Consider the following 27,588-nt stretch of genomic DNA (forward strand, 5'->3'; position numbering starts at 1 on the left):
GAAGATCACAGTTAAACGGGTTCCAGGCCCCAAATAGTCAATAGCAGGTCTCACAACCTTAAGAGCATTTTCCTACAGTGGAAAATGGGTTAAGGAAGAGGAGGCCCAGGTCCTGAGGGTGTTGTTCTAGCCTCAGCCATACCCAGCCTGTCTTCTTTGACCTGTATGCTCTAATGGCTCCTCCCTAGAAGTTTATCCTTCCAGGACAGTTTTATAAATTGGCCTGTGTAAATTGGACTTTTGCTGGGAAATATTGGTATTCATCTCCTGAGCCTCACTGGCCTGGTTCAAGCACTCGTCGGTATGAACCCCTCAACCCAACAGTCCCTTAATGCCTCTACGGTGGTCACTGGAGGTCATGCAGACAGTGAGTGGTCCTATGACACTGGTAGGTCGTGATTGAAATCCAGTATATAAGAGGCCCTCTGATAAGATGGATCATGCATCTTGGGCACACGAAATTTCAGGGTACTGACTGAAAGACGTTTCATTTCAGCACTCGTTTTACATAAGGGATGCCTTAGGTCAAAGTGGCTGTAATTTCTTTAACTGGGAATACTGGCATTCCTTGTGAATGTGTTCAATTTCGGATGGGTGCTTATATTCCCAAGCTTAAGTCAACATTAAATTGTATCCTAGAAAACTGGGACACACAATCCTCAAGGAAGAAGCGCCAAATTACCCTCTGCCGAGTGGAAAATCTAGCCCACAAAGGGAAGGGAAGAAATGCCAACAGCTTTCCTTGAGCGATTGCAGGCGGCCTTAAGAAAGTACACCCCCCTGTCTCCAGACTCCATTGAGAATCAGTTAATACTAAAGGACAAGTTTATTACTCAGTCAATAGCAGACATCAAGTGGAAGCTCCAGAAACTGGCCTTGGGGCCAGAGCAGAGTCTAGAATCATTACTGAACCAGGCAACCTCGGTGTTTTATAATAGAGACCAGAAGGAACAGGCTGAAAGGAACAGACCAGCCTTTGTCATGGCTTTCAGGCAAGCAGACCCCGAGGGCTCAAATGAGGGAAAGGCTTGGGTTAGCCACCAGTGGCAGAACTTGCTACCAGTGCGATCTGAAGGGACAGTTTGTTAGAAATTGTCTACAGAGGAATGGACCATACCTGCTGTGCCAAGGTAATCACTGGAAAGCACATTGTCCCAGGAGATGAAGGTTCCCAGGGCCTGAGGTGTCTGACCAGATGACCCAATGGCAGGACTGAGGGTGCCTGGAGCAAGTGCCAGCATGAGCCGTCACCATCACAGAGCCCCAGGTAAAGCTGACCATAGAGGTCCAGGAAGTTCATCTTCTCCTGGACACTGCATGGCCTTCTCAGTATTTCTCTCCTGTCCTAGAGAGTTGGTGCTTATTAATTCTCTCCCCTCAGACTCTCCCTCTCTAGGCCCATCTTGGGAAGGACCATTTTCAGTTATTCTGTCTACCCCAACAGCAGTTAAGGTGGTGGGAATTAACTCATGGATTTCATCACACTTGGCTGAAGCCTCGGATATCTCTTGAGGAAAGTTGTAGACCCTCCACTTCTCAGCCTGAAGTTCCAGGAGATGACCCTTCATTCACCTGTGAGCCATTAGAAGATCTACATCTGCTTTTCCATAAGATCCTCAGGGAAATAACCACTCGTAAGTCTAATTTATATCCTGGCATTAATAGGACTATCTATAACCCTCAACTTTGCTATCTCTCAAACTCCAATTATCCTTTTCATAGTGAGAAGGGAACCCGACTCTTTCTAGGAAAAAATGCTGCTGTTTTATAAACCAGTTAAGTGTTGTTTTGAACATAGAACTCAGGAATCAATCAAACACAGGACTAGAAATCTTCCAGAAACAGTATTGTGAAGCTTGTTTAGCAACTGACTGTCCTGGCTCTATTCTCTTCTAGGCTCGTTTATAACCATTCTATAATTGTTGGCCTCTGGGCCTTTCATCTTTAACCACCTCATCACATTTGTTTCTAATAGAACCATAAGGTCGCAAATAATCCTGCCGCTGGAACCCCGGATGTCCTTGGCTCGTGTGCTCTATCACGGACCTCAGGATCAACCTTCACCCCTGAAAGACTCCCCTCTGGAGGAAACCTCAACTGCAGGGCCCCTTCTATGTCCCATTTCAGCAGGAAGTAAAGAAAATCCACGCCTGTGTTCCAACAGAAGTTGGGCTTTCCAGTTCAGCGTGGGGGGAATGAGGGAATGTGTTCTCTTTCCAGGTCCACAGGGGGGCATAGTTTTAAGGGCAAGAACTTCCCAGAGCCATATTTTCTCCCCCTCCCATCCAGCTTCATCCGGGAGATATAACAGTTTATATTTAAACTTCATGGGCTCCGGAAGAAACTATATCACTCCAGTGAAAATTCTAAGGAACTCCTTTCATTGGCCAGGGGTCTTAGAGAAGGTGGGAGTTCCTCCCAGATTAAAAGTCCCCTTCTTCCACACCCCTTTGGACTCCACGTATGGGTCCCCTTCCACAAACACTCCCTTCCTGGAAGCCATCTTTATCCTGGATTTCCCCTCTGAAGTCCCCTTCCACACTCTCTCCTGGAAGCCTGTCTGTCCCTCCTAAACTCCATCTCTCTCTATTCCCTTCCACTCAGTGTGGAAGCTGCTTTCCTCTCCTGGATTCCATCTTTCTGGATTCTCTCGCTCAGTGTGAGAATTAGCTGTTTCTTACTCTCTCCTTCTCCTTTTTATCTCTGTAAATATATCACTTTCTACAAACAAAACCAAAAAAATACAAATAGTTTTAAAGTGAACGTTTTCACAACTTTCTCACACAACTCAATTCATTTATTATAACCACATAATCACTAATCTGGCCTCTATCCCAATTAAGAAAGAATGTCTTAGTGTGTGTCTACTTTTACTCTTCTTTAGAAGGAAGGAAAGAAGGGAGAAAGAGAAGTAGGAACCTGCTGAAATAAAGTTATTTTCCCAAGACAAAAATATGTCCCAAAACAGAAAAGTCAAACCCAGACAACAGAAAAAAACTAAAGCGCTGAGTTAAAAGTTGTTCTATAGATAGAATTAAATATACCAATCAAAATTAATGAGGAGTTTCTTTCCATCTAGTTTATCACAAATAACAGTACACAAAAAACATATATATGTATATGTATGTATGGTGCACATGTGCGTGTATACACACATTCCAGTTTTCTCTATACTATAGGCACAATTGAAAGCAAGATATTGGAGTCATCCTTCACATTTCATACCTACTAAGATCTACCAGTTCTGTGACCTTGAGTAAGTTACTTGTGACCTTGACAATAGCTTAGTATCTCTGAACTTCAGTTTCCTTATCTGTTAAAAAAAAATTATCCTGGCACGGTAGTACATGTCTGTAGTCCCAGCTTTTCAGAAGGCCAAGATGGGAGGATTGCTTGAGCCCAGGATTTCAAGATTACAGTGAACTATGATCATGCCACTATACTCCAGCCTGGGTGAAAGAGCAAGATTCTGCCTCTTGAAGAAAAAAAAAAAAAGATGATAGTTATTCCTAGCTCATGAGTCATTGTGAGGACATAGGAGACAATGCTGGCCCAGTGCTGGCATGTAATTAGGACTGTAAGTGCTAGCCATCATCATTGTCATCATCCTCAGACTACAGTTAGAACCTAGACTACCAAAGAGAGTGGTGTGTTTAAGAAAAATCTTCCAGGGAAATTCTTCTCCATGGCTTCCTGTCCTCTGCTATACTGTCTTGAAACAGGTAAATTCTCCAAGTATATAGGTTGGTTCCTGTCTCAAAGAGAAGCACCGAATCCTCTGGAGAATATCTGTAGACATGACACAGTGATTTATATAGCGATGCCCAAGAATATTACTAGGGATGCTACTGAATTTAGAAAGTCAGCAGGTCACCCAGCTATCAGTGGACAAATCTCTGTTAAGCGTGGCTCATATACAACTCACCATACTAGAATCAATAGCCTACACCCCCCCACACACACACACAAAATATAAGGCATGGGCTGTGTTCTCAAACACATTAGAAACCACCTGGACTAGTTAGGAACATAAGATACATAGTTAACTAGTAGTACATAGCAACATAAAGTAAACATGCACCACACTGCGAACATGATCAGTTAGGAAGTGCTCTCCAACATAGACGGAACTCAAGATTAACCTTGAAGGAAGCAGAAAAAGGTGCTGGTAGGAGCTACACGACCCTTATCTCATTTAATCTTCATAGCAACACTTTAAAGATGATATACTTATCCACATTTTACACATGAAGAAAGTGAGGAGCTGACACATAAAGTCACCTGCCTACAGAGACACTAATGAGAACTAGCATAGTGACTCAAAGCTAGGATTTTCACTCCAGCCTCCAACCATGTCGTCCTGGAGACACCTCAGTCATCACCTTGAGTAAATTACACCAGCATCTAATAATGGCAATTACAGTTTGCACATCGTCTCTTCTTCCTCAAGTTTGCCCTTGTCTTTTGAAAGGTTACACTAGCATTGACCTAGTGTCTAAAAGTTTTAAAAAATAAATGCAGCAAATGTTGTAGAAGACCATTGAGAAAGATTGGTTATAACCGAGAAATGGTTAGCTATGAATAGAGCCATTTAGATACTCTCTGTAGGATCAGCCGATCTCTGTCTCCTAGGGTACCAGAGGTGGGTGGAATACTTTATTTGAGCTCCCTACCACCCTTTCCAGCCTCTTCCTGTTCCCCCATGCCCTTAATATCTCTTAACATCAGATGTTAAGAGATGCACTTAACATCAGAAAGAGAACATCAGAGAAGGGAATCAGACATCCAATGCCTCCTTTGAAGGCAAGATGTGTGTCCCCTACCTGTATGCCTTGTCATGCATTTCCCCATGGGATAGAAACCCAGAGTGGTGCACACAAATTGCTGATCTTTCTTCAAATCCAATTTCCCACCATTCTGTACAATCTTAAACTAGGATGCTCATGGGAAAATAAACAGAAACTACCGATGGTCCAGGGGGGTTTGCAGGGTCATGATTCCTGACTCCTCTGTTTCTGCACCCAAAGCGTTTTTAGCATTCACTAACCATGTGGGTCAAAAGCCATATTACCAACTCCAGGCAAAGCTGCAACGTTAGAAATGGCTGCCCCTCTTCTGCAAGCAGGCCATTGCCAGGCTTAAAAATTGGTGAGCAGAAGAATGAAATAGAATGGAATAGAGTGGAATGGAGTGGAGTGGAGTGGGGTGGAATTAGAAAGAATAGAATGGAATAGAATAGAATGGAATAGAATAGAATAGAATAGAATAGGAGTAGAATACAGTAGAATAGAATAGAACAGAATATTTTCATCCTTCCAGACATATAAGCCTCTTTTATTAAGTAGAAATAAAATATATTAAAACAATGCCTTATAATCTTGTCATATATTCTTTTTTTTCCTTGTCATTCATGTTACAAACAGCATAGATATCTTTAGCCTTAAATGACATGACTTGGGAGTCGGTAAAATGTCACACAATTCTCCCTAAGAAAAGATAAATGATTGTGGAAATAGAGAGGCGTGGATACAAAGGAAATGTAATTTTCATCTTTTTTTTAAAGGGAGAGAGGGGAAAAGAAACAAAGAAACATTGCCTGAATCCTCAGTGACCCACACATATCAAATTATACAGGATGGGGTAATGTGATTGCCCATTCTCAAATCAGCCAGCAGATGTGCTGCTGCATTCTGCATGAGCAGCAAGTGACAGAAAAGCCCTGCTGGAAGTCCTACTAAAAGAGAATTACAATAATCAAGCCTGTGCTCCATCAGGGCATGTGTTACTGCAGCAAAATTAAACACAGGAGCACACCCTGCCTAAGGCCTAAAAAACACAAAGCCGTTGCTTTAACCTTTCGAATACCATTCATCGGAAGAAGGAGCAGCATTAGAAAAAAAAAAATTGGGATCAAGCACAGCAACATGATTGGGTTTTATTTCTCTTTGTGCCATTAAATCATAGACTCCAACAATCTCCGCTCTTTTTTCCTCCTGATGGCCTTTCCCCTTGTTTATGCTGCTCCCTCGATCTTGACTTTCAATCCTGAGATGTCAATCATGAGGCCGAAAGTAAGGATTTAGAAATTATTTCCTCCACACAACACTTTAAATAAAACATGCGGTAAACAGTTTTTATGTACCTCAGAAAATGCACTGCCATCATCAAAAACTGTCTTGTAACTTTTGAATATGACAAACTAGAATTTTAGCTTTAGAACTGTAGATCTAACCACCAGGTAATGTGATCAGTTCAGCCAAATTATTGTTGTGTATCTAAAACTTGCAGTCAATCTCATTTTGCACGCTATGAATTAATGATTTTCAAACTGTATTCCCAGAGCAAAGGGCTCCGCAGTGGTGAACCGTAAGGACAAGCAGAGAGCCACTCCCACACTCAGCCCTGCCGATTCTATGGGCACAGCCAGCCCCCTCCCCACTCCGTCCTGTCACGCCCAACACAAGCCACTGTCCTTTCATGCAGACCACTACAGGAGCCTCCTTACTGCCCTCCTTGCCTCTTCTCTTGCTGCCTCCATCCATTCTTCACACAGTAGCCCCATATTCTTTTAAAACATAAGTTAGCTTATATTTCTCATCATACCTAAGCTCCTTGAACCACCTCTGAATTCATTTCAAAGAAACTCCAAACTCCTTGCCTCACCTTGAAAGACCCTACAGTCCTGGGCACAGCAGCTTATGTCTATAATCTCAGCACTTTTGGGGGGGCTGAAGTGGGAGGATGGTTAAGGCCAGGAGTTCAAGACCAGCCTGGGCAACACAGCAAGAGCCCATCTCTCCAAAAATAATGTTTTTAATTAGCCAGGGGTGGTGGCAAACACCCGTAATCCCAGTTCCTCAGGAGGCTGAAGTGGGAGGATTGCTTGAGCCCAGGAGTTTGAAGCTGCTGTGAGCTACGATTATGCCATTGCACTCCAGCCTGGGTAAAAGAACAAAACCCTGTCTCTAAAAATGAAAAAGACTGGCCAGGTGCAGTCACTCATGCCTATAACCCCAGCACCTTGGGAGGCTGAGGTGGGCACATCACTTGAGGTCAGGAGTTGGAGACCAGCCTGGCCAACATGGTAAAACCTCATCTCTACTAAAAATACAAAAAAATAGCCAGGCATCATGGTGGTCACCTGTAATCCCAGCTACTTGGGAGGCTGAGGCAGGAGAATTGCTTGAACTTAGGAGGCAGAGGTTGCAGTGAGCCAGGATAGAACCACGGCACTCCAGCCTGGGTGACAGAGTGAGACTCTGTATCAAAAAAAAAAAAAAAAAAGAAAGAAAGAAAAGACCCTGTATGATCTGCAAACACCTATTCATCCTCCCAGTTTGTGTCACTCTCCCTTACTTGAAAAAGCTTCAACTATGTAAGAAAGTCATTCTCTGTGCCTTTAATGTATCAAAAGCCTTTGTACCTCAAAGATTTCAGAGCTCAAGGCTTTTGCCCCTGGTAGTCCATTTGCCTGGAATGTTCTCTTCCTCCTTCTCTACATGGCTGGCTTCTCCCCATATTCAGGTGGAGCCTGTATGTCCCTTCCTCAAAGAAGCTATCCCTGACCACCATGCATATTTGAAACCAGGGATACTAACTCCTATTTACGAGCCCCTCATGGGCTGGACCTTTTTTAATCCTTAGCTCCTAGCAAAATTATAATGCAATTAACATTTGACAGCTGAATGAAGGAAGAAATGAAGAAATGAATGAACAAACCAGCCCATTTGTAATGAATGCCAAAAAGGAGGACATAGGCTGAGTGGGGTAGCTCACACCTGTAATCCCAGCACTTTAAGAGGTAGGGGTGGAAGAAGCACTTGAGGCTGGGAGTGGGGGACTAGCCTGGGCAACATACTGAGGCCCTGTCACTTCAAAAAAAAAAAACTTTTAAATTAGCTGGGCATGATGGTGTATGCCTATAGTCCTTGCTACTTAGGAGGCTAAGGTAGGGACATTGCTCAAAACTACAGAGCCTTCCTTCACCTCCACAGTCTGGCCAAATTGTAAAGCAATGCTCAGGCCATTTGGAAGAAATCCATGTGTTTCCATTTCTGTTTCAGTAACTTGATCAAATGTTGAGAAAATGAGAAAATGCCAGGAGTTTGAGGCTGCAGCAAGCTATGACAGCGCCACTGCACTTTAGCCTGGGCAACAGTGAAACCCTGTCTCTAAAAAAATAATAAATAACTAAAATTAAAAAAAATGACATATATAACAGGCAGGCCTAACTACTCAGTGACATCATTAGGGCCTGAAATTTAAAATTGAACTGAATTCTGTATAATCTGAATGATTTCCTTGCGTGTCCTTTCCTCCGACATCCTCAGGGAAGAGGACATCGAAAGGAATTGGGAGTGAGCTTTGGATCTGGTTCTGCCCACCCTGAGTAGCCTTGCCTCCTATTTAATGGGGCAAACTAACACAAGCTTCTGGAGGGCTCCCGAGCCTCCACCTACGGCACTTCGGCAGGCTTGATTTATGCAGCGATCTTTCCTTATTGCCCCGTGGTCCCTCCTTGTGTGTGGCTTAGGCAACATATTCTTACCCAATTCTGTGAGGTCTCCTGGAACACATGTAACATCTGGCAGCATCCTGAAATCACATGTCTGGATGCTGCAAAGGCATCTCCATATATTACCTTCCTGCTCTGCAGGGAGAAATGTTATTTTTGGTTGAAATCATTTTTTCATTTATCCCAGGTCAAAGGAAATTCATTTTCACCATTGTTCAATTTTCCTCTGAGTCAAATTTTTAAATTTTGTCTCATTTAAAAATAAACTATTTTTAAATGTGCTATTTTACATAGATATGTATTTAGAGACAAGGGCATGTGATTGAGTCTCATAAGAATATATACACATATTACGAAAATTAAGTCATTTTAAATTGTAATTCACCATGCAATGTCAAGGTTTCTCCTCACACACAATTTATCAACACACTTACTATTTTTTCAATTTCAAAAAGATTGTTAATTCAAGTCTGCCATCATTCACATTGGGCAGAAATTCACCTACCAGAAAGACTTAGCTCAAGAGAAAAAAGAAAGAAGAAAAAGATCTATTGTAAACATTCTAGTGCCAAGTGATATTACAACTTGCACAGATAACGTTCGTTTTAAAATTGAAAGCCCACACCCAGATTTTATAACAAAACTATAGAGCTTTCCTTCACCTCCACGAGCTGACCAAATTATGAAGCAATGCTCAGGCCATTTGGAGGAAATCCATGGTTTTTCATTTTCGTTTCAATAATCTGATCAAATGTTGAGAAAATGGAATCTGAAAAAATCATGAAGTATAAAATAGAATGATGATTGAGGTCTTTTAAATACTGGAGCTAAGATGAAACCAAACAGATTTTCTTGAAAAATAATTTGTGGTGTATATAACTTAGCCCCCAAAATATTCTGGAGAGGAACAATTTCTTCAAGAGGACCTGATGTTTGCATAGAAAAGTATCTGGTGGGCCAGGCGGGGTGGCTCACGCCTGTAATCCCAGCACTTTGGGAGGCTGAGGCAGGTGAATCACAAGGTCAAGAGATGGAGACCATATGGCCAACATGGTGAAATTCCATCTTTACTAAAAATACAAAAATTAGACAGGCGTGGTGGCACTTGCCTGTAATCCCAGCAACATGGGAAGCTGAGGCAGGAGAATCTCTCGAACCCGGGAGGTAGAGGTTGCAGTGAGCCAAGATCACGCCACTGCACTCCAGCCTGGCAGCAGAGCAAGATTCCATCTCAAAAAGAAAAAAGAAGTATCTGGTGGCCAGTCCCAACTCTGTTATGATTATTTCTTAACCCTTTATATCTTTATTTTTATATCCTTGCCAATTTGTACATACTTTTTCTTCTTGTGCTTTAAATTCTTTCTTTTCCATCTTTTTCATTGCTCCCTGGTGGAATACAAGTGGAATTAGGGGCAGGGGAAGGATTCATCAATGCATAGTTTTCCTGGTTCATGTGCTGAGTAATAAGCATCAGGATATTTCCTGTCAGAACCAGTAGCCTGCAACACCGGAACCTGGGAGCGCTGTCTTTAGCGATCCTGCAGCTCCCTCCAGGGTCCTCTTCACAGCTGAAGGAGGCCCCTTCTTCTCCCCAGGGACACCCACTCCACGCCAACCTTGCTCATGACCTATTACTTCAAGACTTGTCCTCTTCAAGAGGTGCCTGACTGTGACTTGCTCACTCTCCACCTCCTTACTCATCATTACTTTCTGGCTCATTCTTCCAAAAATTGCCGTTCCAGGAGCCACTGAGCCTCAGTGGACAAGATGTGGGCTTTAGGGCTCAATGTCACTGGATTTGAATCCTGACTATGCAGCCCATTGCTGTGTAATTTTGGGCAACTTAATCTTTCTGAGACCCAAGATGTAAAATGTCTCCTGGATGTAAAATCCAGTCTCTCTGGATGTAAAATGAGACTAATAATTTTTTCTTCATTTGTTGATAGAATGTTTAAATATACTAAATGTGAGGTGCCTTGTACAGAGGCTGGCCTAGAGTAAGTGCCTGATATGTGATGAAATGATAACTATCATAATAGCAATCATTATCAATTATCTAACTTTCAGGTTAGAAAATGTCTAATCAACAAATAAATGTAAGCCTATGAAGAGTTACCATCAGGTTGACACTAAAACTATCTGCAGGCATTTTTGACCCAGGGCTATTACGGTTCTTTTAAGAAATACTACACAGAACGTTACCTACCATTTTTCATCCTAAGATCAGCTTAATTTACTCCCATAAATACCATTTTAAAATTTTTTATACCCATTAGATTCTAGAAAACACTGGTTGCAAATTAGGGTGACAAAACTGAGATGAACAAACATCCAGAGGAAGGGCACCAAAAAAAAAATAAAACCCGAAAATGATCCATGAACCAAGAAATGTAGTCAGTTATTCAATAGAGTTCACAACAGGGCAGCAAACGTTTATAAAGTACCTACTGCCTACCAGACACTGGGAATGCAAAAATGATTAAAACATGCTCCCTGCCACCAAGGAATTTGCATACCATTGAGGGGACACACACCCAAATTAATTCAAAATGATGAGAGGAGTGATGGGATAGACATGAGCAAGGGGTCTCGTGGGAGTACAGAAGAGGGGTCTTCACCTAACCTATGGTCAAGGAAAGCCTTTCTGAAAAAAATGACACTTGGATTGTCTTGAAAAAAATAATCAAAATTACCTACAGAAAGAAAGATGGAAGGACAACCACTGCAGGAATATGAAGAGAAGCATGAAAAGTTACAACGTGTGCAGAGAAGCATACAGCAGTGAAGTGTTCTTAGGACATTAAATGTGTGGGGAGATTGGCAGGAAATTGAGCCAAGCTATGAGCAGAGCGAAGCTATGTTTCCAATCACACACGAGTCCTCTTTCTTTCTTCAAAAGGAAGGAACCTGCAAATGAACAGCCACCACCTTCTCCTGTGTGAAGAGTGCTTCAGGGAACAGTACTTGGAATCCTGAGGGAGAAAACAAATACCATTAACAACCACAACCAAAACATGGTGGGCAACTTGAAAGATTATCAATAGTCTCAGCCTTTGTAAATCTGAAATATTCTTGGAGATGTAAGAGCGGTCATGGGAGGCCATAGGAAGAATGCAAGGAAAGCCACGGAATGTCCATTAGTGACGCCAGCAAAGAACTTCCAACAGGAAAAGGGCTAGTTGGGCACTCTTGGGGGAACAATGCAGCATTGGGACTTGCACTGTGACTGGTAGGAAGAATACACTGAATCTGAATAGGCAAAAAGATAACTTGAGCAGAGATGGCGTAAACTAAGGCCAAGAGGAGGAATAATCATGGAAGGAGGTGCAAGGCAGCGAGGAGGCACTGTGTCAGGAGCAGCCTTAACATTGTGGAAGGAAGGCTAAGACATGACATGCCAGTCATGTTAGGGTCTTAAAACCATACCAGCAAGGCCAGGTGCAGTGACTCACTCACACCTGTAATCCCAGCACTTTGGGAGGCTGAAGCGAGCAGATTACTTGAGCCCAAAAGTTTGAGACAACTTCGAACGACATGGCAAAATCCCATCTCTACAAAAAACACAAGAAATTAGCCGGCATGGTTGTGCAGGCCTGTAGTCCCAGCTACGTGGGAGGCCAAGGTAGGAGGATCACTTAAGCTTGGGAGATTGAGGCTGCAGTGAGCTATGATCATGCCACACTCCAGCCTGTGCAACAGAGTGAGATCCTGTAAAAAAGTCTCCCAGCAAAGTCAGTATTTGCTCTTATCAGCAATAGGGTCTAAACTATAAGTACTAGAAAAGATGAGGGAAAAGATAAAAAGCAATGTTGTAGATAGACTAAGTTGAACCTGAGCTATCAAAATCCAATGTGAGAGGGAGAGAGTGATATTTATTTTAATGATCCCAAAGAGGAAACATTTTAGAGAAAGAATGTAGTGAAGGTTTTCCAGTGAGAACAAAGGAGAGGAAAGATTTCAAATGGCCACTGATTTTTGAACCTGATTGAAGACACAGAAATACGTTTTATTAAAAATACTGTCGTTTGGAAGAGAGAAAGATTGGTTAATGTCTCCAATATTGAAATTAAAAACAGAACTTCTGAGCAAAACTGTTCTATACAATAGTGACTGGTTCTGAGAAGGGGAAGGGAAGAAGAGGAAATAATGCAATGCCGGCACCCTTACCCTTCCTTCTCTCATTCTTAGATATGAGACACTGAGTCTGGCTCCAGAAAATATTCTGAATCCTCAGAACTTCCGCTTTTAAAGATATTTGGTTTCTTCAAGTTGAGTTATGAAACAGTTAAAGTATAAATTAACAAGAATTCCAATGTCTTGAACATATAATTCAATAGCTGTGTATTATTGCTAGTTAAAGCACTTTTCAAGGCATGCAACTGTATTGGTTCTACAAGCAGATTTGCTTCATGTGTTTTTCCTCTAGAAAATTAATAATACTAGCAATGTGTTTTTGATGTTCTTTCTAACTTATGTTGTAGAAGGATATTGTTGCAACTGCTGCTTTGTGTATTCTGGCTCTTGAAGATGATTTCTCACTTACTAAGTTTGAAATCTAAATCATGGGTTTGGCTGTGGCTGTTGCCAGACAGCAATATCACAGAGTTAGGATGAAGTTAAAAAATTTGTATTGTCATTTTGGATTTTTAACTTTATTCAGAAAAAATAACCCTGCATTAACCTAGAATTGCAGACTTGTGAGGTGTGGACTAATATTTTGCCTCAGATGAAGTTTTTGCTAGTTCTGAAGGATCTGCAGGGCATGCGCTACTGAAACGGCTCATTCCCATACTAAGCAATAAATCTAGAATTGACAGCTACACGATTCCATCATAAGTCAGGGAGTCACTGTGTTTGGTGCCCAGGCAGTCAGATAACCGGAAACTAAGAGGAAAATAGGCATAGCCTCTCTGCTGTTGGAAGAGATGTCAGAGATCATTTTTAGATTATAATCTATTCAGAATTACTAGATTTGAGAACATATGGGACACTTTTAAGTGTTTTTAATGCTAATAACTGAAATCATCAAAAATTCAACTTAGCTACTAAAATAGAGTTAGTTTACCCTCTTAAACAACGGCATCAGGAGCTGATTGATTGATTTTTTTAATTAGACATTTTTAAGAAAAACCAATATTATTTGAGGTTTTGTGAAAAACAATAAATTTGTTAAAACTTTTCATGGAAGTTAAACCCTCTTTATTCTAATTTTATGCATTTAAGTTTGGGGTTATAAATATCATTTGGTCAAATAACATCCCCCAAAAGAGAACTTGTATTTTAAATGCACAGATTCATATTTATATAAATATAATACTTTTATATTTAAGAAAAAAATCTACTACAGTAGATTTAACTTATACTTAAACCTGCATTTAGTAAAACAAATAAAATTATATATTAGAATCATCAGTTACTAGAGTTACAAAAATTACAAGTTTATTAATGACAAATTTTCTTCACAATTTTGTTTTTCACGAAAATGCTTAAAACACTTCTCATGAAGTCATCTTTGGAATTTTGACAGAAGTTAGGCAGATATTTCTGATGGTGGTACATCATTTTGTTTGTCTACTCTGCAAATATATATATATGCTCTATAACCCTCTCTTTAGCTTCTTGGCATAACATTAGAAAGAAAATGGCAAACTGTTTCCAGAAAACTGATTCTCAACTGCATCCTTTGAGACTAAAGCATGTCTTCTGGCTTAAAACAAAAGGGAAATATACAAAGACATAAAAATCAAATGGGTGATACAATTTGAAGTTTCTTCAAAAACTATTATTGGAACCAGAATTGCAAAATTTTAGCTGGAAGATATTGTTAATTATACAGATTTTTAAAAAGAAAAACAACTCCAAAAGGCAACTCACGGGGGGTGGGATGATTTAATGAAAATCTCTAAGGCAGAGAGCTACTTTTCCCTACCACTTGGCATCAGAATCAGAAAATAACTCTTCCTCAGAAATACCCAAAATGTAGAAGAACTATTTGCAAACTTTACATAAATTTGTGAAGTTACTGCTTAGAAGATGTGATTACAAACAACTAAAAATCTAGCACATGTAACTCTCAGGTAGTTCAACAACAGATTTGTTATATGAGACTTCAGAACACTTATAAATGGACAGCCAGGAAGACTTTTTGATGGTAAACCAGCAACATCTACTGTCTGGAAATGGAAATAGCAGTGGAAGGCATTTCCTACACTGTATGCGCGGGGCACTGGGAAAAGGCGGTGCGTTGTCACAGGTGCAGCTAAGATGCAAAGCAGAGTGAGCCTGGCTGGTGAGAGTACTCTGCAGACTGAAGAGAAGGAAGAAAATAAAGACAGAAGAAGGAAGAGTTACTTAGCATAAGCAGTGAACCTGCAAAGGTACCAAGCAAGGAGGAAGGCAGGGTGCTCAGGAGAGTGTCACCAGGAGTATTATTTTTTTGTCTGAGCACTTAGGTCTTTTCAGAGAAAATCTCTCCCTGTGCCATTTACTTTATATCTCTCTGTTCTCTCCTTTCCCACTCTCCTCCCTAACTGTATCTCCTGCAAATCTTTTTGAACTGAAAACCATTGATGATCTGAGGTTTTTAAAATTGCTTCATGAATCAAGGAATTTCTAGCTTTAAGATAATACAGTGAACATCTACAGCTAGACCCGTCTTTGTAGGACATCTACTCTGTGTTTAACAGATAAAGAAACAAGCTTAAAAAAATTAGGTCACTCACCTGCTGGTGAGTGACAAAACCCAGTCTGGATACCAGATTTCCTCACCGACTGGGCCCAGTAAGAATACATGTCCCTGTAAGGTGGCCATCCCTACAAAAGAGTCCTCAAAAGTTTTCCTGCCCACTCTGTTTCTATTTGTTTTGCATATGTTTGGAATTTCAGAAGCTCAATAGAATTATACATTTTCTTCATACACACCTTCCTCATTTTCTTTGAGCTATTTTGAGGGAAATCAGAATTTAATGTGAATACGTAGCTTAGAAAGAAAATAAAATGGAAGTTATCTCTAAGTCAGTGTATCTAATACGATATATTTCTGAAAAGAATAAAATAAATCTACATTTTAAATTTTTATAGTCTTTTTTCAACACACACAGCTAAAGGAAACACCTAGCTTTTTATCTTTAATTCCTTCTATCTTTATGCAACTTTCTGTCATAACACTGTCACTCATTGTGGAGTGAAATTTGCTAGATGATCAGGAAATAGTCTTCATTATTTTTTAAAAGCAAGTAGCTTAGGATGGGCTGGGTGCTTGGCTTTATGGTAAAGTTTCTAAATATTAATTTTAATTAACCAGTGTTCTAAAGACCTAATGTATCCCTTAATATATTCTTTATCTGCAAGTATAAAACTCTAAGCAAACCTTTTTTTCCTTTTTTAACACATTTTTATTGTAAATTTGTTCAACCATTGTGGAAGACAGTGATGATTTCTCAAGGATCTAGAACCAGAAATACCATTTGACCCAGCAATCCAATTACTGGGTGTATACCCAAAAGATTATAAATCATTCTACTATAAAGACACATGCCCATGTATGTTTATGGTGACACTATTCAAAATAGCAAAGACTTGGAACAAACCCAAATGCTCATCAATGATAGACCAGATAAAGAAAATGTGGCACATATACACCATGGAATAATACACAGCCATAAGAAAGGAGTTCATGTCCTCTGCAGGGACATGAATGAAGCTGGAAACCATCATTCTCAGCAAACTAACACAGGAACAGAAAATCAAACACCACATGTTCTCACTCTTAAGTGGGAGCTGAACAATGAGAACACATGGACACAGGGAGGGGAATATCATACACCAAGGCCTGTCAGTGGAGGGAGGGTGAGGCTAGGGGAGGGGTATCAGGGGGTGGGCGGCTAGGGGAGGAATAGTATTAGGAGAAATACCTAATGTAGCTGACGGGTTGTTGGGTGCAGCAAACCACCATGGCATGTGTATACCTATGTAACAAATCTGTACATTCTGCACATGTACCACATAACTTAAAGTATAAGAAAAAAGAAAGAAAGAAAGAAATACTTTATTCCCCTTTTTTCCCAGAAGCACCCTGGAGAGGAAATTTTTAATGTCAAAATTCATTGTGGTCCTTTTGTAAACAAGAGCTAACAAGGCCAGAATATTATTCGAATTCATTCGAGGTTTAGAAGCTAACAGTGTTGAATTTTACCTGAGCCCTGTCCTCCTCGAAGACTTCAAAGGTTAAATGATTAATGCCCCACCCTTTTGTGTTCCATAAAATGGTTTCCTGCAAAGAACCACACTTTCTAGGGGGCATAGGTAAGACTTGTGGACACCCTTTTTTCACCTATGACAAGATCAGACACTTTAAAGTATCTTTTTTGGTTCATAAATGATTAGCTTACAATAAATGAACTTCTTGTCCCTACTGATCAATAGGAACAAAATGATTGTTCCTAATCCTTCCTCGAGGTCCCTGATCCTTCAGCCCACCCTCCGCCAGCGTCTCACCCCTACTAGAAAATAGGCTGGATCAGGATAAAATGCTCCCTGTTCCACTGTCCTATACACTGTTTTCAACCCACTTCCTCACACCAGCTCTTCCTTGCCTCATTCTCTCCTCTTATTTAAAAACACCCTTTTTAGGGCTGGGTATGGTGGCTCACACCTGTAATCTCAGCACTTCGAGAGGCTGAGGCAGGCAGATTACCTGAGGTCAGGAATTCAAGACCAGCCTGGCCAATAGGGTGAAACCTTGTCTCTACTAAAAATACAAAAATCAGCCAGGGCTGGTGGCAGTTGCCTATAATCGCAGCTACTCAGGAGGATGAGGCAGGAAAATCCCTTGAACCTGGGAGGCACAGATTGCAACAAGCAGGAACAAACACCCTTTTAACCTAATTCTTGAAATAGCAGAAGATTTTATGTCTCAGCATTCTCCTTATTCCAACATTAATTTTTTTTTTTTACAAATTCGACTAAAACTCTCAGTATTTTCCCAGTGTCATCCTGGCCTATCAAGTTAGCCACATCTGTCCAGATCCAAGTTTACCTTCAATGAATGAAAGAACTGCTTCTTTAACATAAGCTCACTAGAACTTCTTGCAACTCACTCTTTTGCAATAGAATGAGAAGTCTAAATACCTTCATTCAAAATTCCTGTCAACAGGCTTAGTTCTCAGTTGTTTACCAGAAAAGAAATCTAATTTTTCAATGACAAAAACCACATTGTCAGACTTAGTGCTACCGCAAATCTTCAGGACCCTTCTATGTCCAGAACTGACCAATACCATATGCCACATTATGTAAACAAATATGTACCAATGGGCTCAATTGTATAAACCACAGGAGGAAACAAAAATGATGAGCTGAACAGATGTCTTTGAAACATAATCATTTCTCTGGCAATCCGGGAGACAAAGACCCTTTGGTCTGCAGAAATAGGTTGGAAATCTTTATACACTCACTCTTTATTTTAAAAAGATTGCAAACACCAGTGAGACAATTAGTTGGCTTTTCATAAACGTAACCGGTCTGGTCTAGGTAAATGTGAATTAATTTAGCCAGTGCCTTTCTACACATGTTGGAAGGAATCATTCATTTCCCCTGACATTAGTTCTAGGCTCAGATCCAATGCCTGTATACTCTGATTCATTTCTACTGTATTTATTCAGTGCTGTGATCTATTTATTCCTTTATTTGTTAAATATTTATAGGCCTCCTACTGTATGCTAAGCACTAGGGATACAGTTGTGAACAAAATAGACAAAAACCTCTGTCCTCATGGAACTTGCAATCTAGACAGGAAATTAACTAGATGAATTTTTAAAATACAGAAAGCTAGATGTATGATGTGCTAAGGAAAAAATAGTAATAAAGCAGAAAAAGGAGCTACATAATGTTGTGGCACAGAGTCATTTTAGCCACTGAAACGGTGACCTTTTTTTATTTTTCAGACAAGATCTCGCTTTGTCACCCAGGCTGGAGTGCAGTGGAGCAATCAGGACTCACTGCAGCCTCAAACTCCTGAGCGCAAGCAATCCTCTGGTCTCAGCCCCTCGAGCAGCTGGGACTACAGGCTCCTGCCACCATCCCTGGCTAATTTTTGTATTTTTAGTAGACACAGGGTTTCACCATGTTGGCCAGGATGGTCTTGATCTCCTGACCTCGTGATCCGCCCGCCTTGGCTTCCCAAAGTGCTGGGATTACTGGCGTGAGCCACCGCGCCTGGCCAGACCTTTTAAGAGTTAAAAGAAAGATGCAAACATGACTCCAGAGTAGTTCAGAAAAGGAAGCAATCACATTGTTGAGAAGGCTTAGCTGGTAGGGCGAGGTGGGAGTGGGAGTTAAAAACACTCCATAGAGGGGCTGGGCGCAGTGGTTCACACCTGTAATCCCAACACTTTGGGAGACTGAGGCAAGAGGGTTGCTTGAGCCAAGGAGATCAAGACCAGCCTGGGCAACATAGCAAGACCCCATCTCTACAAAAAAATTAAATATTAGCCAGGCGTGTTGGCCCACAACTGTAGTCCCAGAGCCTTAGGCGGCTGAGGTGGGAGGACACTTGAGCCCAGGAGACTGAGGCTGCCGTGAAATATGATCACACCTGCAACAGAGCGAGACTCTGTCTCAAAAAAGTTAAAAAATAAAATTAATATTTTTTTCAACACTCCATAGGAACTTAAGTTTGAAAAGAGCCTTTATAAAGCATGTGGGTCAATGAAGTGGCACCCAGAGGCCAGCTAGGGTCAGAATCAAAAAAGGGAAACACATATAAACTTTAAATATTATGCAGATATATAAATGTACAAATATTACCTGTAATATAAATGTTATGTAATATTTATATTACATACAAAATGTGTGGCCATATATTAAATATATGCTGTTTCCCCATGCATAGAACTTTCCTTGGTACCTCAAATGTGTTATGAGTAGGGTTTCTTCTTACATTTGTTAATTGAGAAAAAGAGGTGGAACGTTCTTTGTCAAATATAAAGTCCCTGCCGAGGGCGATGGCTTACACCTGTAATCCCAGTACCTTGGGAGGCCAAGGCAGGAGGATCACTTGAGGCCAGGAGTTCGAGAGCAGCCTGGCCAACATGGCAAGAATAAAAATACAAAAATTAGCTGGGTGTGGTGGTGCATGCCTGCAATTTCCACTATTCAGGAGGCTGAGGCCCAAGAACCGCTTGATCCTGGGAGGTGGAGGTTGCAGTGAGCCAAGACTGAGCCACTGCACTCCAGCCTGGGTGGCAGAGTAAGATCCTGTCTCACAAAAAATAAAAAAATAAAGTCCTATTAGTGGAGGGTGAGAGGGTGCCGAGAAAATGGAATCTAGTTCTTAATTTGGAACCCAAGAGTCCAGGTAATTATTTTCTCTCCCTTTGGCCAAAGACAACTATTGAACAGTATCAGGAAATGTATACCTCCTTTCATATCTCCCTGCATACCAACTATAGACCTCTGACTTTACCACAATAATGCTTTCTTACGTCCAGAATCTATACCTTCCCTCCCTTGGCAAAAAAAAAAATCTCTCTTCCTCCTCACGCTCGTGGGTTCCTTTTCCTTCAGTCATCTGTGCCAAGCATTTGCTAGGGTCTGGGGAATTTAATTATGAACAAGAAATAATTATTGGCTTCAACAAGGTGGGGGCCAAGACAAGTAAACAGGCAACTGCAACCCAGTGCGACAGTAATGACAACGCAGAACTACAACAACGCCACCTACCGGGCTGTGGAAGCATAGGAGAAGAGACACGCAGGCCCCTAGAGCAAGGGATTTACAAGCCAAGAAGTGGGGGATGAGTCCTGGAAGAAAAGCTAACTCTTTTTCCCTAATCTGAAGAAGCTGGCCCAAGAAAATAAGCCTCCTAAAGTGTTAATGATGAATGGTAGGATAATGCATTTTCCTTCGGGCATCTTTACTTTTTTCTTTTCTTTTCCTTTCGCAAGGCAAATTGTTTGGCTGGGATAGTCACAAGTGGGGTTCTCTCGATGTCCTTTCTGGTGTTTTGCACATTTCTTATTTTTAAAGAGTAGTAGCTACTATTTTAAAATAATGAAAAACAGCTAGTATGAGAGTTATTCTAAATAAGAGAAATGGACCCCGGGTGGTGGCTCTAGGAAAGGAGATATTTTGGAATAAGGTCTTTTAGAGCGTAGCAGGCGGGCCCTCCTTGCATGAGGCTCTCAGTTATGCCCGTGCCGTCAATAACCCAGCCCGAAAAAGAGCTTTGGCAGGAGTTGGACCTCTCCCATCACCCAGCAGCCTGGAGGGTAAAATTCATCTAAGGCCCCCCTCCACCCTTCCTGCAGCACTGATTGGCTGGGCTCAGGCAACCCTACTCTTCTTCCAGAGCAATGCCTACCCTCCTCACTTTGGATTAGTGTCTGCACAGTGGTTAATAGAGAACAATGGATTTCCTCAGCTTTAAAATTCAAATCCATTCGAATGCTAGGGATCTTGTGTCTCAGTTCCAATTCTTCCATTTGATTTAAGGAAATTAGATTTAAGCCTCAGTTTTCCCATAAGGTTATCTAAGAACTAGTGATAAAATCTAGTAATTGATAGCACAACAGGATTACAGTCAACAATAATTTATTGTACATTTTTAAGTAACTAAAAGTATAATTGGATTGTTTGTAACACAAAAAAAGGATGAATGCTTGAGAAGACGGATGCCCTACTTACCCTGATGTGATTATCATGCATTGCATGCCCATATCAAAATATCTCATGTACCCCATAAATATGTACACCTACTATGTACCCACAAAAAATAATTAAAAATTGTAAAAAAAACTTATTAAGTTGCTATTTATTGCTATTTTAAGTTCTCTAAAGACTAAACAGAGATAATACCATTCTATGAATTATCTTTTAAAATGCTCTAAAGGTACCCCCTAAATCTTTATTTATAGTATGAGGCAAACATTTTTTTACAGCTTAGATAACCTAAATTAATACTTAAGTTGGTGGTCACTTTTTATACTTCTTTAATATTTGAAAAATATTTTTACATACATGAATTTTTGTATATAGAGAGACAGGGAGCTCGCTGTGTTGCCCCGGCTGGTTTTGAACTCCTGGGCTCAAGTGATCCTCCCACTTCAGCCTCCCCAAAGTGCTGAGATTACAGGCATGAATCACCACGCCCAGACAATACATGATTTTTTTTTTTTCAAGAGACAAAGTCTCGCTCTGTCACAGGCTGGAGTGCAGTGGTAAGACCATAGTTCACTGCAACCTCAAACTTCTGGGCTCAAATGATCCTCCTGCCTCTGCCTCTTGCATAGCTGGGACTACAGGCATGTGCCACCATGTCCAACTAATTTTTATTTTTGTAGAGACAGGGTCTTGCTATGTTGCCCAAACTGAGTCTCAAACTCCTGGCCTCCAGGCGCGGTTGCTCACACCTGTAATCCCAGCACTTTGGGAGGCTGAGGTGGGCGGATCACGAGGTCAGGAGATCAAGACCATCTGGGCCAACATGGTGAAACCCCATCTCTACTAAAAATACAAAAAAATTAGCAGGGCGTGGTGGCGCACATCTGTGGTTCCAGCTACTCAGGAGGCTGAAGCAGGAGAATTGCTTGAACCCAGGAGGCCGAGACTGCAGTGAGCCAAGATCGCGCCACTGCACTACAGCCTGGGTGACAGTGCGAGATTCCGTCTCAAAAGAAAAAATGCACTCCTGGTCTCAAGGGATCCTCTCACCTTGGCCTCCCAAAGGGCTGCCATTAGAGACATGAACCATAGTACCAGGCCATGAATTTTAAACTGCATTGTTAATTAAAAATATATCAGCATAAATACATACCCATTTTAGTACATTCTCTAGTTGTGATAAAAGCAATTAAAATATTTTTAAAGAATATCCAAGACTTGGCATGTTAATATATTATAAAATCAAAGTGAAAAAATATTAGCGATACTGACATTTATATTAAGATTCAGATCAAGATGATAGCACAAATTATTTTTGTAAATTTAATATTTTAAAGCAATAAAATAAAACAGTCAGCTGTCCATCTGACATTTGTTTCTTTAAAGCAGTTGTTCTTAGGGTGTGGTCTCCTGACCAGCAGCATCAGCATCCCCTGGGAACTTGTTAGAACTAACAAACCTGGGCTTGGTTTGTTTCTTAATAGAGAGATATTTACAGTGTGTTTTAACAAGACCTCCAGGTGACTCTGATGTAACTTAAAGTTTGAGAAATATTGCCTAAGAAGTAACCTGTCTTTCTTCCTCTGACTTTTAAATTTTACTTTTATCATGAAAGTAATTTTATTCTAAAAGAATAAAGAAAAAACCAAGGAAGATTTCCATTGTCTTATTTGGGTGGTTGTTAATTGTAATTAAACAGAAAAGCTACCTCTACAATTTTCTTTTGCCCTTTACATAGTTGAAAAGCAATCATTTGCTGCCCCCTGGCTGTAAAAAGATTCCTTTCAGTAAAACTAACAAAGAAAAAAATTACTTTTGCAAAGAATTGCAGTATCATACTTTATTTATTTTAATTCTAAAATATCAAATATGGCTTCTTTGGCATGCAGATTTAGAATTTTTTTAATTTTTATTTCTATGACTTTTTTTCTGGTTATCTTTTGGTCATTGTTTGCTAACTTCATTGCTCTGTGATTAAGCATTGTCTGAGACAAACATGTTCCCATGTGTGGCTGGATTTCACCGTGAGGAAATGCTGTTTCATCATGTTCAATCTGCGTGTAGTTATTTAATTGCCTGCTTGAACTGTATTTGTGAGAGCTCTGGTGGTGGCTTCATCATTTTTCCCTAGAGTTCTGTCCCTTTTTATTTTATTTTTTTTGAGGCTATGTTTTATACACACACACACACACACACACACACACACACACACACCTCTTTCTTGATTTATAACTCTTTTTATTATGTAATACTTAATTTTTTCTCTATGAGCCTTTTTGCCTTAATCTATTCTGTCTGATACTAACATTCAAAGCAGCTTTCTTTTCTTTTTACTTGCCTATTTTAAATGTCTCTTGTACATAGCACAAAATTGGATTAATCTATTCTGTGAATATTAATATTTTAGTTAAAGCATTTATTCTGGATTAATTGAATGTTACATTTTTCTTCTATTTTTTTCTCTAGCTTCTTTTGCATATTTTTGTCATTCTTTTTTATTTTCTGTACATTTTCAATTTATTTACTCTATTATTTCAGTGGTTCCCCTAAACAACTCTTAGCCATGTTTTTTCATTAAATCTAGATGTGGATATATGTTACTCTCCTGATTTACATGGTTTTTTTTATCATGCATTTTCATTCTTTTTTATTGATATGTCATAGTTGCACATATTTAGTTCTGTCTTTTTTAAATTTCAGAAGAAATTTTTATTGTTGTTGCATGCTGTCATTTCTTGTTTCATTATTCTTACACATTTGCCACTTCCAGTGCTTTACTTGATTCTTCCACTCTGATGTAATTCTTACATTCTTTGCTTTGGTTAAGTAATCAAAGGATTACTTCTTTGTCTCTGAAACACATCTTAAATGATGTCTCTTTTCTGTGGGTTGCAAGCCCAAAGATACTGGTTTTTTTCTCTTTCTCATGGACATTTTTGGTGGTTATAAGATTTTATATTTTGTTTCAGAAATTGTTCCACTACCTTCTGTCTTCCACAGTTGCTAATGAGAAGTCAGCTGTCAGTCTAACGTTTGTTTCTTTAAAGCAGTTGTTCTTGAGGTGTGGTCTCCTGACCAGCAGCATCAGCATCACCTGAGAACTTGTTAGAAACAAGCCTGGGTTTCGTTTGTTTCTTAATAGAGAGATATTTACAGCGTATTTTAACAAGACCTCCAGGTGACTCTGATGTAACTCAAAGTTTGAGAACTACTGCTTAAAAGGTGATCTGTCTTTTTTCCTCTGACTGCTGCTAAGATATTCTTTTTACTATTGGTATTCTCTGGTTCATTGTGTCTAAGATTTCTTTTTATCTCTTCAATCTGTTTATATTTTCCTTATGAAATGAAAACTCTACAGCCACTACATTTTGCAGTAATTGCCTGGGATCCTTCTCTGTCTCTCATCCTAACTCCAGTTAGAAATGGTTTAGTTCTTTATCTTCTGCCCCCCTGCAACCCCATGGTCCTTAGCTATATTTATGTTCCTCAACTCTTTTTCTGCTTCCATTGCATTTATTGCTATAACTAGCTTTTAAACTTCAGCCTTCATAAATATTTCATGTAGAGTTTGTTTAAGTGCTGATTCATCAGCCCACCCCAAAGAGTCTCACTTAATTGAATTGTGGTATGATCTGGGTATCATAATTACTTAAAGTGCTCCAGGGGATGTTTATGCAGCAGATTGTATTTAAGAAACAAATTCTTTTTTTTCTTTTTGGTTGTATGTAATCTAAAAGCTATTAGGACTTTTGTTATGGGTTTCCATTTTGCTTTTATTTTGGCAATTGTAATTGTCCTGTAGAAAGCATACTTTTTATGTATTGATTTCTATATTTTTATATTATATATATATATATATCGGGGGTTTTGAGACAGGGTCTCATTCTTTCACCCAGGCTGGAAGTGCAGTGGCATAATCTCAGCACACTGCAACCTCCATCTCTCAGATTCAAGTGATCCTCCCACCTCTGCCTCCCAAGTAGCTAGGACTACTGGCATGCGCCGTCACGCTTAGCTAATTTTTTTTTTGTTTTTAGTAAAGACAGGGTTTTACCAAGTTGGCCAGGCTGGTCTTGAACTCCTGACCTCAAATGATCTCCCTGCTTCAGCCTCCCAAACTGTTGGGATTACAGGCATGAGCCACCATGCTGGGCCTATATTTATGTAAATAACGGTGGTAAAAATAGTCCTGGCAAGGGCAGAAATACCAGTCAGTAAAAGTAACAAAAGAATTATTCCCTCTGTAAGTATTTACATCTGTGAATTCTGAATATTCTGGGACATTGTAATTTAGCTGAATATAGGGATAAAATCAAATATTGGGAGAATTATGGTCACAAGACAGCTCATAATGGAACAGTTTTGAGCAACATTTGTTTTGGACCACAAACTTGATGGAGGAGGCAGATCTTCTAAAACTGAGGAGCAGGGCTGGGCGAGGGTGAGGTTTGTGAGTGCAGAGCCAGGGAACAGTCCTACGCTGTTCTAGACTCCCTGCTCCACAACCTGCCAGGGTCACTTAGATACTGAAATCTTTTGCATTTGTATTCAGGGCCACCATTGCTTTGAGACCCTCTGATATAGTCTGCATGTATACCCCCATGCAACTCTCATATGGAAATGTAATTCCCAATGTTGGAGGTGGGGCCTGGTGGGAGGTGGTTGGATTATGTGGGTGGATTTCTCATGAATGGTTTAGGAGAGTACACACCAGGGAGAAGACTTACAAATGCAGCAACTGCGGGAAAGCCTTCAACGGCCCTTCAGCCTTTAGGAGCCATGCAAGAACTCACCTCAAGAGAAGCCCTCTGACTGCAGTCAGTGCGGGAATGCATTCTAGACCCTCTCAGCCCTGAAAATCCACGAGAGTTCACACTGGCAAGAGGTCTTACAAGTGTGATCAGTGTGGGAAGGCGTACGACTGGAGCTGCCACCTTATTGCACACAAAAGAACGCACACCAAAGAGAGGCCCTACAAGTGTCACAACTGTGGGAAAGCTTCCCAGCACCCCTCCCACCTCAAAGGACACGTGAGGAATCGTACAGGGGAGAAGCCCTACGAATGCACACAGTGGGGCAAAGCTTTCCGCTGGAAGTTGAACTTTAATTTGCACAAGAAGAACCACATGGTGAAGAAGACCTACAAATGCAAAGAATATGGGAAATCCTTTGGCGATCTCGTGTCCCAGAAGAAACACATGAGATTCACATTATCAAGAAACCTGTGGAATGTCAGCAGTGTAGGAAAACCCTCTGAAACCAGTCCATCCTTAAGACTCACATGAACTCTCACACTGGAGAGAAAGCATACAGGTGTGATCTCTGTGGGAAAGCCTTCAGCTGCATGTTCAAACCTCACCACACACAGGGAAATACCCACGCAAGAGAGACATAACGAATGTACCGCCTGCAGCAATGTCTTCAGTGATTGTTTATCCCAGAGGAGGCACGTGGGCATTCACTTGTAAAGAAACGCGTGGAGTGTAGGCAGTGTGCAAAGCCTTCAGGAACCAGTCAATGCTGAAGATGTACTTGTGAAGCCACACAAGGGAGAAACCATAGGAATACAATCACTGTGCAAAAGCCTTCAGCATCGGCTCCAACCTGAACATGGACAGGAGGATCCATACTAGGGTAATGCCCTACGAATGCCTTGTCTGCAGGAAAGTCTTCAGCAATCATTCATCCCTGAGAAGCCAGGTAAAAACTCACCAGGGAGAGCTCTTTGTTTCATCCGTGTGGAAAAGGCTCCAGTGAGCTGTCTGCTTTAAAGACACAGGATTACTCAGACCAGAAACAGATGTTATAGTGTAAAAGGAAGCCTCTGTGAGCCCACACCTTCATGGGTGCAAAATAATCCATGTAACTGGGGAGAAGTCCAATTCCTGTAAAAACTGTGGGAAGGGCCAGGCATGGTTGCTCACAACTGTAACCTCAGCACTTTGGGAGGCCAAGGTGGGTGGATCACCTGAGGTCAGGAGTTTGAGACCAGCGTGACCAACATGGAGAAACCCCATCTCTACTTAAAATACAAAATTAGCCAGGTGTGGTGGCGCATGCCTGTAATCCCAGCTACTCAGAAGGCTGAGGCAGTAGAATTGTTTGAACCTGGTGGGGCAGGCGGAAGTTGCAGTGAGCCAAGATTGTGCCATTGCACTCCAGCCTGGGCAATAAGAGCAAAACTCCATCCAAAAAAAAAAAAAAAAAAACTGTGGGAAGACAAGGTGATCTCATCCCATAGGAGATTTGTGAGAACTCACACTGGGGGTGAAAGTGTACATCTGTAGCGTGGAAAAGCTCTTAACACAGGAAGACTTAAGGCGAGAAATCCCAGCTTGGCATTTAATGTCAAAATGAGTTTAGCACAACTTCTAGCCTCTGGGCCCATGAGTAATTTAATAAGCACACTAGTGAGA

At 40.7% G+C, this 27,588-nt stretch overlaps 1 pseudogene; it reads left to right on the forward strand.

Moving 5' to 3' along the window:
* The first annotated feature begins 303 nt into the window (after positions 1-303).
* Positions 304-26,929, forward strand: LOC108310860 (annotated as a pseudogene).
* Positions 26,930-27,588: the final 659 nt, after the last annotated feature.

This window comes from Cebus imitator, unplaced genomic scaffold (genome assembly GCF_001604975.1).
Source record: "Cebus imitator isolate Cc_AM_T3 unplaced genomic scaffold, Cebus_imitator-1.0 Scaffold109, whole genome shotgun sequence".
Lineage (NCBI taxonomy): Eukaryota > Metazoa > Chordata > Mammalia > Primates > Cebidae > Cebus > Cebus imitator.